This window comes from Alnus glutinosa, chromosome 13, assembly GCF_958979055.1.
Source record: "Alnus glutinosa chromosome 13, dhAlnGlut1.1, whole genome shotgun sequence".
NCBI lineage: Eukaryota > Viridiplantae > Streptophyta > Magnoliopsida > Fagales > Betulaceae > Alnus > Alnus glutinosa.
This window is the reverse complement of record NC_084898.1, coordinates 3,221,145-3,232,658: the sequence shown is the minus strand read 5'-3', so window position 1 is coordinate 3,232,658 and position 11,514 is coordinate 3,221,145. Positions and strand designations below refer to the sequence as shown.

Genomic DNA, 11,514 nt, shown 5'->3' with positions numbered 1-11,514 from the left:
CCTAATAGCAACCATGGCTATGAATGTAACGACCCACCCCCAATGATACAATATTGTCCGCTCTTGGCTCTTCCAAACCAGACTTCCCAAGGGGTCACCCATCCTGGTACTGCTCTCGCAGAAGCACGCTTAACTGCGGAGTTCTGATAGGTTCACGGCCATCACGACTTTAAAACGCGTTGTGTCATAAATGGTGCATTTATACATATAAGCACATCCTCATTCCCAGGCAATATGGGACGTCACAATCACCCCCTCTTGGGACCCAACGTCCCTGCTGGCGACGCTCATGGGCTTGTGCATGCTCCCACCATCTCAGACTGGGCAATGGCTCTGATACCATTTGTAACGACCCACCCCCAATGACACAATATTGTCCGCTTTTGACTCCCCCGAACCAAACTTCCCAGGAGGTCACCCATTCTGGTACTGATCTCGCAGAAGCACGCTTAACTGCGGAATTTTGATAGGTTCACGGCCATCACGACTTTAAAACGCGTTGTGTCATAAATGGTACATTTATACATATAAGCACATCCTCATTCCCAGGCAATGTGGGACATCACAATGAAGGCTTGTTAAGTCTAATGCAAGATATGCTAAGGAGAAATGACAACATGGACAAAACTCGCAAACCACCTTCACGGGTCAAGCAGGTATGGGTTAGGAATGATGAGACCATTCACCCCTTGTGAAGGAGTGGACTCACCTAGAAAAGGTGAAGTCACACCATGCTTAAAATTTTGGTTCCTAAATCCTAATGCATATCAAGTATATTTGCATTGCATTGTTTATTATGTCATAACTTATCCATGCCTTGCATTCTGTTTCTTATCCTCACATGCTAGGACTAGATATTGTTTCTTATCCTCATAACATGTCTTTGTTGTTTTCTGTCTTTTTTTTTTTAACATAAAAAATTAAAAATTAAAAAAAAAAAAAATTGGGGGAGAAGATGCAGAATTTTATATTTTTTTTTTTCTTTTGATAGCTTTTTGGATATCGTATATATTTTTACTTGATATCTCAGTTCATTGTGCATTTATTGAATATGCTTATATATGATTGAGAGTCTATGCCTAATATCTGCTAAGTTTTTCCGTTGCATCTTAATGCTAGATAATCGATTTTCTCATGTGATGAAAAAAATTTACACTATCCAAAGCTCCCCTAAGGTATATTCTTTTTACTCTTTGATTTTTAACTTCTGAAAATTCTGATGAAAGAGATTTTTTGCTAAGATGGTCAAATTGACCAACTCGCTAGTTGAACCTAGAACCCATAAATTCTGTCATTATTTATAGGTTGCAACACCAAGTGATTAAAAGCATTTAAATTTCAGTAAATATTGATAAATAAAAAGATCCATTGCTTATTATGCTGGAAAATCTGTTCTTGTATTTGTCCCTATAGAAAAAGTCAGTGACCGAATCATTGCGGAAATAGACGGTCACTAACAAACTAAGTAAAAGAAAAGTGTTGCATCTTAGGGGGAGTGTATTAGATGAGAGTGGTTAGGCCTTAGTAAAATAATGTTTGACTTTTTACTCATCTAACATTGATTTTCTCTCTTGTTTAGAAAATTCAGTTGTTTTAAATCATATCAACAAACATCATACACTACTAAAAAAGCTTTCACACACACATGCGTGCGCGCGCGCATAGCATGAGTTAAGTCATCTATTTAAAATTTCTATCTGCAGGAAAATTTATGCTTATTGAATACTTAACTCTCAATTATATCTTTGCATATTTTTTAATTACTATTTGACTGTCTTATCAGTTATTTACACATGCGTTTTCTGAAGTTGACTTTAGGAAAAATTATTTTTCTGCAAATTTTTCTCTGATTTTCAACTTTTCAGTGTGAAGGTTGTGAAGCGTCCGAACGGACTTGGCTTACAGTCCGAACGTATGTGTCCCTACCGATTGCAAATCTGGCAATGGACTGTCCGGACGAGTTGGTAACACGTCCGAACACGATCCTTACAAGTTTTTATCTGTCGCTTTCTTTCTCGGCCAGCAGCACACCACTACATTTTTATTTATTTATCATGTCATGTTGTGTGTGATTTTCTCGCGAATTTCTCCCTAGATTTTGGCATTCTCTGCACTTCTTTTCTTATTCCATTGTATTCTCTTTGTCTTCCTTTGTTCTTTTAAGTTCCTGTGCTTTTTAGAATATTAAAATATTTGTTGATTGAAATATTGTGCATGAAAATCTCATTATGTATGTGTGCTGGGTTGGTCTTGTTATATTTGTGCCTTACGAATTGTTGTATTGCTTATGTTTTTCTTTGGCATCCAATTGACAGCCGTTAAAATACAACATTTTTTTTTGAACTAACAGGATTTAGTCTTTCTTGGTGGTGGTATTTTTGGAGTTTGATTTTTTTCAGCAATATGTAATTCAGCGGCTCCTAGCATAGTGTCCGATAGAGGGTCCTTTGGAAAATAGACTGTTGTTGAAGTCATATGTTCAAATTCCAAAGGTCTCTGAATTTAAGATGAGCTTTTTTCCACAGCTCATGCAAAGCCTTCCGTAGCATCTTCCTCCAGATCTGCATCAGTTAGAGATTCAGTGGCGAAACTTCTCACTCGTCATGCATACCAATTGTTTAGAGGATTTCAATCTGCGGTTGATCAATTTCAGGCTTTGCAGACTCAAGTGACTGAAGGTTTTTAGTCTATGGATTCCCGTATTTAGGAGCAAGAAGCCGAATTGGCTCAAATTCAAATCAATGTGCGAAACACTCTTTGTCACTTGATGCCAAAGGACTAATGAGATTTGGTGCCTTGAGGTTTTTCTTTCCTCTTATGGTTTTTTTGAGCTTTTGTTGAGACACTTTACTATTATCTTTGTTATTTTTTATTTTAGTACTTTTTGTCTGTGGTTTTTCAATACTTTGTTTACCAGTTGTCCTTTTGAGATAAAAAGTGGAAGTATTTTTTATTTTTGAATCGGGATTGTATTTTTAAACCGATCAAGTGTTTTTTGTCCCAGAATGACCAAATGGGGAGTTTGTTAGTTTTTTCGCTACATCCTGTTGACAAAGACACTATATTGTAGATTGCTGCTTTAACAGGAATGTCGTAAGATTTCAGAGTCTTCAAACATTTAGAGTTTATTTATCTAATATGGAAAAAACTTTATTATGACAAGTTTCATTGTCACAAGTTTCAGGAAGGCAATTTCAGAGTTCCAGGACGATACTGTGCAGTTTCCAACTCAACAAAAGTCGGATTCCTTGTTCCATCTGGACAGGCCAGTTAAGCATCCGAACGCCCATATGTGTCGAGAAGATTCTGAACAACTCAGCTTTCCAATATGCATCGTCCGGACGTCATGGCAACACCGTCCGAACGCTATTCAGTGTTTAAGAAGAATTCAAATTTCCTTTACAGACACAAATTTGGAAGATAGCTTGCAATCGTCCGAACACTAGGGCAACATCGTCCGAACACTAGGGCAACATCGTCCGGACGCGGTCTTAATATGGAAACACGTAAAGAGCGTTATGGAAAGACGGTTGCACAGTTCACCGTCTGGATGCTCTCAACCTATGTCCGGACGCCGCCTAGAGAACTCCAAATCATTGTTGGAATTGGATTTCTATAAATAGAGGTCTCTAGGCATATATTATTTACAGAATTTAATATTGAATTCTCTAGAGCTTAGAGATGGTGTTTAGGTAGAAATTGTAAAAATCTGCTAACTCTCTAAGAGTTGTTCGGTGTGTGATATTAATCATGTGAAGTCTAGCTTAGGGATGAGCCCTAAGCTAGAGGAATCCATTAAAGACCCCTTCAAGTAGGAGATCTGGTTGGGAAGCGTTCGTGTATAGGTACATGTCAGAGTACAAGGTACGATCACTGCATCAGAGTATGTGAGTGTTATTGCTTTGTCTTCTGAATAGTAGAATTCCTGGGTTTGGCTGCCATAGAGTGATTTTTCTCTTAATTGAGTTTCCAATTCGTTAACAAAATATCTGTCTTATTTAAATTCTGCTTTTAAATATTTTTTTACACATAGTTCACACACACACCGTAAATTAGAAGTCTTTATTTTTTAGCCACGTTTCAAAATTTTGCAATGTCACCCCTACATTTAGGGTTTATGATTAAATCAGATAGCAAACATATGAAATGTCCCTTATTCCCATGTAAAAATAGAAAAAATACAAACCAAACCTCAATTATATATATATTTTTTTAAAAATAAAAAAGTAAAAAAGCATATATATATATATATATATTAAAACCAAAAAGAAAGAGAAAAGCTCTATACATGGCAATGGGGTCACCTGACCACTCTAGGATATGTTGTAATTTTTTTTAGATGGGATGTTTTGGGAATTTTGACATTCTTCATCATGATTTAACGAAAAATCTTAATGAAATTGTGACATTGCAAATTTTTAAAACATGACAACCCGATATTTTAAGCAAACTAACGTGAGTTACATAAAATTTTAAGCACGGTTAAGGGGTCCCCTCTTGACCCCCATTCCTTCGGCCCTGGATTCAGTTACCAGTTTAAGCAAACCATTTCAAGACTCCCTTTTGTTACCAGTTTGGTTTTAATCTGTTAAACAATTAAAATGTAGAGCATAATTAAAATAGTTCCACAATTCTACTAAAATATGTTGTTCCATGTGATTTTTCAACGATTTGTCTTTCCTCTCGACCGTAGAGTACACCACTAGAATATCTATAGTAATACTCTCAAACAACCATAGTCTAAGAACACTAAAAAATACATTAAGAGAGAGAGTTTGACAGTCACTCAAATTCTTGAATCTTCATTAGTGATCTGATGTTTCAACCCATTCAATGGAAAGCTATATATATATATATATAGCCGGTCAAGTGTCCCCCCCAATCACTACCCATCTAATACAATCATATACAATTCAATACAATAAAAATGTAACCCTAAAAGCTCTTATTAGTGGTAGACGTAGGCCTTTAAGGTTGAACGGCCCTAAATCTTTTATATATATTCTTTCTCTCTCTACTCCCATTATTATTCTCTTATTTTATATTTTACATAAATCTCTAAATTAATTGATGCTCTTGTACCCCCATAAGGAACAAAAAGAGTTAATTATAACTTGTTGCACACTTGCACTCATGCATCTCCGTTCCACCACTAGGTGAGGCTTTAAATTCTAAATAGATTTGATTCTAATGTAGGGTAGTTGGATGATGAAAAGTAACCGTTGAAAACTGGCTGCTACTGTATATGCATTTTATTTTATTTTTCTATTAAAATATTCATTTTGGATTGGAGAGAACATATATATATATATATATACTTGAAAATCAGTGCAAATTCGTAGAAAAGAATCAGCATTAGTTCATGATAGAAGCTAGATATAATAGATGACAAAACATCTTGCACAACGGTTGAGATGGCCGAGTTGGTCTAAGGCGCCAGATTAAGGTTCTGGTCCGAAAGGGCGTGGGTTCAAATCCCACTCTCAACAAACTGTCTATAATAACTTTTGACTTTTGCTTCTTTTATTTATTTATTTATTTTTAAATTCTAAGCAATAAAAAGGTGTCTTTAGAGCACTCAATCTCTTCGTATTTAGTTTTTTCTCTACATTTTTAATAAAAAATTTCAAATAACACTCTTTAACAAATATTAAATTTAACAATTTTCAGATTTTTCTTTAGATTTAAAGAGCCAATAGGACAATGTTATAATTTTTTTAATAATACTTTTTGCTAACTGTGCCAATGTTCTCACTTTTTCTAATAAATAAAAACTACTCCATGTGACAATGTTATTATGATTGATTAAAAAATAGTATTTATTTAAAGTAGATAAACATTTAAAGAATTTATTGTTTAATGGTTTAAAAAAGTAACTAGCTAAAACCCTTAAAGTAAATTTAAAAAAATTATGAAAATGCTATTGTAAATGCTCTTACCCATTGAAAATGGAGTTGTGATTGATGCACAATACAAGACACATGGGGTGAGACTTATACAGTGGGTTTCATCCCATGTGTCTTGTGTTGTGCAAAAATATTTTCTCTTCAAAATGAAGTCCTAAAAACTCAATAAATAAAAAAAATGATATATAACCAGAAGTACGTTCCCTCTCTACATAATTATAAGAAGACAGTTTATGTGGAGGAATCCACCAAACTAAAATCACATGCTATTGACAGACAACATCAAGGTAAAAGTTTTTAAAGATGCCCGAAGTTCCAAACGGCTACGATTCTCTCAAATTATTTGTTTGAATTTGGGAGAATTCAAACATGTAATTGTGAGAGACTACTTATAATACTCATATGATCACAGGATAAATGATTGAGCAATTCAATTTTTATTTACTCAAGTGAGTTCCATAAATAATCTCTCATAATTATTTGTCCAAATTCTCTAAAATTTACCCAAATAATTTGAGAGAATCCTAAACCCCAACTTTACAAAGTTACCAGATTTTATAGAACGAAATCTTAATAGTTAGAGGAGAAGATTGGCAAAATTGGCAGCAACCATTCAACCAGGTTGTAATGGGTCGGGTCAAGTAGCTCTCTGTATTAGTCTAGGGAATTGGGCCTGGACTTGCAAAATTTCGGTTTATTTATTACAAGGTGTTAGGCTGTGTTGGACCAGGCCAACTTAGAGCAAGTCTGTAAGCAATATTCACAGACCCAATTATGGGACTGAAGTCATTGAACGGGTAGAATGTGAATGAAAAGAAAAATGCATGCCCTAACTTATTTGCTGATGTGACAGTGCGATGCGACACCGTTTCGTCAATTCAAAAAGAAATTTCTTTGGCTTTTTATAGGTGGGCGGTCATCTTACTCAAACATTTATTTGTCGTCGCACCATCTTTAAAGCTCTCGGATTTGTCACGACCACCACCGGTGTTCATTAGTTTCAATTTTTTTTATCCATCGAAAATCGATTTTACGATAAATCGCGCTTCTGATAATTGCATCATTGTGCCTAGAGTCACCAGATCTCTCCAATCCAGTGGTTAGGGCCACCCCGCATGGTGGTCGGGGGTGGCTTCAACCAAGAGAAAAGTGTCCAATTTCTTTTTATTTAGCTAATGTGACAGTGTCACCTCAACACATAAGATAGAGTGCATAAAATGCACATACAGGTACCACTAGTCAACGTAAAAAAAAAAATGTTATTTTGCATTATTTCAGTATTCTCCAAACATACTTAGCTGACGTGATATCTTCAATCTACCTTTAGATTAATCTTAATTAAAAAATAAAAAAAAAAAATAGATTGAACACGCACCACGTCAGCTGAATACGTTAAAATAATACAAAATAATATTTCTCACTTAAAAAATTTGCATTGTTGTAATTGGTGGACGTGTTTACCAACAAAAAGGGCATTAATAGTGGTATAAGGTTTGGTGGTGAGAGTCACTTTCACAAATAGTAGCATAAGAAATGTCAAACATGTTAGTGTATGGCCTAAAAAAAATATTAGTAATTCTTTGTTTTCATTAATTAATATAATCATAATAAATGTAGAGTTTCCCATCCACTACCTACCACCTAGGAGCATATAAAAGATCTTGGGGATCGATGGCCTACAAATTGGCATTAATTTAAGCTTAATTTGTTGACTTTTAAGCATTTATAAGCCTTAAATCAAACCCAAAATCATTAAATAAATCTCACAAAATATGTATTTGCTTGTCTAAGTAGGAAATTAATTGAATTAGTTAAGGGAATTAATTGTTGTTTCCCACAAGTAACTTGTTGATTATGCAGTCGTGCAAAGCTTGGTCCATATAACCTAGCAAGGCCAACAAAATAGATATATCTCCAAGACTCCTAGTTCTACCTAACTTAGGTAACATTTGAACGTGTGTTTAAAAATGTGCGTTTTACATTAGACCCAAAATTAATATTTGTATCAAATTAAGCATGTGACAATCCTTGAGGCCCTCCATGTCTAACTCGACTCGTCGTGGTTAATAAGTTTAATAATTATTAAGAAGTAATTATGCTTCGTTTGTTAATACTTTTTTGTTCCGACATAAGCATGATTTGACTTTTTTAAAAAAAAAAAAATAGAGAAAACAAAGAAAAATGTCATCAAACAAACTAATAATTCATTAATTTAAACTGTTAAAATAAGTAATAGTTCATCGTGATATCATAACAACATATTCTGTTTAATAAAAGAAAAAAGAAAAAGAAAAGTTAAAGTAAAACAATTTATCATTCTTATTTTTTGTCCTTTTTTTTTTTTTAATTATTCTCAACACAAATATACATTAAGAAACAACTCAAAAAATAAAACATTTTTTTTAATAAAAAAAATAATAATTTTTACCTTTATATCACATCAATATATATATATATATATATATATATATAATAATTTAACAAAAAAAAAAAAAAAAAACAAACAAACACGTTAACTTAAGCTCGTGTAGCACGGGTAGCAAACTTTGACTTAAAAGTTCAAACGATTAAATTCATATATTATATTCTTGACAAAATCGTCATGTGAACCATTAGGTACTCATCAGTTTTAGGTTGGTAGGGCAGAAAGGCCAAATTTTTGTCATTTTTTTTTTTTTTTAAAAAAAAAAATTTTAATTTTTTTTATTTTAAGCAAGAATAAGTTTTTTTATAATTAACAGTCTAAATTACAGTTAATTTGAACAGCTAATTAAGAGACGAGATTGATGAGGTCCACCTGCCTAAGCTACACAATTCTAGCCGTCTGAGCATGCAAATAGACTATCTAATTAAATTCTCTCCCATTTGTTGCTGGGATAGTCTACAATTCAAAGAATTAATTGGCACTGCTACATCTTGCTTGGCTGAAGATTGAAGTCAAGAACGGCACCCTCAATACGGCCCTTTCAAGCATCATATCACTCTTTAACTCTTATACGAAGTCAAAGTTACCATGAAGGCCAAGTTTTCAAGTTCCACCCTTGAAGCTTATTTCCAAGGATACCATAAGAATTATCGTCCCCACAGCCAAGTTAAATGAAAGACAGCCTTAAAACTTGTTCACTTGAGTGGTAAGAGGTGGATCGGGATCGGGATCGGAGATCGGGTGTAATTAGTTATCCGTACTACATACAATACGAACATGTATTGTGATAGGGTAGGTGGACTCTTTGGCTACCAGCAATACAGATAGTTAACTATTCCTAAATCCCGTTCACAAGAAGCGATTTTCCTATCGCCTCTTTGACATAATATAGTTTTAAATTTTGTTATTCCGAGTTTTGGTATCTTTTGCTATGCCCGAATGAAAAATAACTTAATTTTTAAGGATAACTTCATTTACGGGTACTGAATTTTCACAATTTTTGAAAAGAAGATACCTAAACTTCAAATCATCTCAATTTAAGGTATCTATTTTTCGAAAAGTCTTAATTAGGGGTCATTCGTTAGGATTTTCCGTTAAATCCTATAAAAATTCCCAGAATAACCCTCCATTTTTTTTAGGAAAAAAAGAAAAAGAAAAAAGTTGTTAGGATTCAGATGTTGGTTAGAATTTAACGGAATTTGCAAAAAAATACCTATGCCTAAATCTTTGAAAATTTTTATAATTTTTCATCCAAAAAAAAAAAATACATTTTCATCTAAAAAAATTTCTTCAATAAGAAAAATAACGAGAAGTCTCAAGTACGTAGCTCCGTTCTTTTTTAGCTAGGAAAAATAATCGATCCATTTCGATTTACTCATTGGCTTTTTAAATCCGATTTATAACTTTTTTAAGTTTTTCGAAATTTTCATTTCACTCATCCTATCCAAAATTATTTAAAATTGTTGGCGTGAGTTGATATTTTTGGACCCATTTTTCCTAAGCAAAAATTTGATATCTAAAAGAATCAATTAAGAACCATCCACAAATTTCAACAAACTTAAAAAGGAAGAAAGTGACAAAGAAAATAAAAACACAACCAGCAACCCAACTACCCAAGTCCATGAAAGCATGAATCACAAAAAGCAAGCATTGATGGAGTAACCCAATACTTTAAAAAAAAAAAAAAAAAAAAAAAAAAAAAAAAAAAAAAGAAGAAGAAGAAGAAGAAGAAGAAAGAAAGAAAGAAAGTTAACAAAATATTCAAAAGTATTTTTATTTTCATACGCATCAAAACATTTTTCAAGACTAAAGTTATTATTCACACCGACTTGACGTGACGTGACGTGACGTATTTTAAATGATTTTTTATATTTTTAATTTCAATAAAAATAAAAGTATTAATCACGTAAAAAAATAACAATTATTTTTTTCAAAAAAATAAAATAAAATATATTCCAAAACACATTAACAAAAATAGCGAAAATCTTTTTCCATTCAAGTTTGAACCGGAGACTCTCCGTGTTCTACCAGCCAAGTCCGCCGCCTGATATTCCGAAGTGCAAAAACGTGAAACATCGTCGTATTCACATATTTGTCCTTGCCCGGCAACTTGGGCAAAAATAAAAAACGTTGCTTCTTGTCCTGAGTAGTCAGAAAGTCAAAATGTCAATATCATATATATATATATATATATATATATAACCAACATTCGTATACTTATAAGAGATCACCCTCAATTTAATTATAAATTCTTGATGTAATGTTTTCGTGAACCGAACGTGGTTGAAAGTAGGCATCTTGAATCAATGCTTCCAAAAAGAAAAATTTTATTTATAACCTCTAATTTTTTATTATTTTTAAAATAAGATATTTAAACTTGTCAATTTTAAGTATTCATCTTTCAATTTTTTTTCAATCTCAATCATTCGTTAAAAATTTTAATTAAATCTTGTCAAAATTTTTAAAATACCCCTATGTTTTGTTTTTTTAAAAAAAATTATAAATTTTTTTCAAATGGTCTGGCATGAGTATTTTTAAAAATTCTGTTAAATTCTAACTAACATCTAAATCCTTGCAATATTTTTTTTCCTAAAAAAATTAGGGGTATGTTGAGAATTTTGATAGGATTTAACGAAAAATTCCAACAGAGGGTTAAAATTGAAAAAAATTAAAAGACGAATAACCTAAATTGGCACGTTTTGAAGTTTTGGTATCTTATTTTAAAAGTGATGAAAGATCAGGGGTTATAAGTAAAGTTCTTTCAAAATTATAGAGCAAGAAAAGTTATAGATATGGGCATTGGGTACGTTATAAGAAGATTCATTTCATGGTTTAAATTAAATTTTACAAATTTGTCGGTGTATATGTGGTCATGTGATGAAGATGTTGTCATGACATTTAAAAAATTTAAAAGACATGGTTCATGTATACCATTAATACAAAGGGCACATAGATAAAGCGTGATAGAGTGAGGGCAGCGTAAGCGAAACGATCGGAGCATAGAAAATTATTTCTCGAACGTATTGATTAAAGATTTTTCCTTTTAGTGTTATTCTCTGTTTTCCCTGTAACTGTTAACAAACAAGTGTTTATGATTTCTAGACTCTTTATATACCTATAACCATCTTTACTGGTTGTTTGGGTTCTTTGCATCCGTGCCAAGAACCTATTGGCCCGCATCAT

The 11,514-nt window shown here is 32.9% G+C and overlaps 1 non-coding gene across 1 annotated transcript; it reads left to right on the top strand.

Moving 5' to 3' along the window:
- The first annotated feature begins 5,408 nt into the window (after positions 1-5,408).
- TRNAL-AAG (transfer RNA leucine (anticodon AAG)) lies at positions 5,409-5,489 on the top strand. The gene has a single exon. It is a non-coding gene; the product is annotated as a tRNA-Leu (tRNA).
- The last annotated feature ends 6,025 nt before the right edge of the window (positions 5,490-11,514 follow it).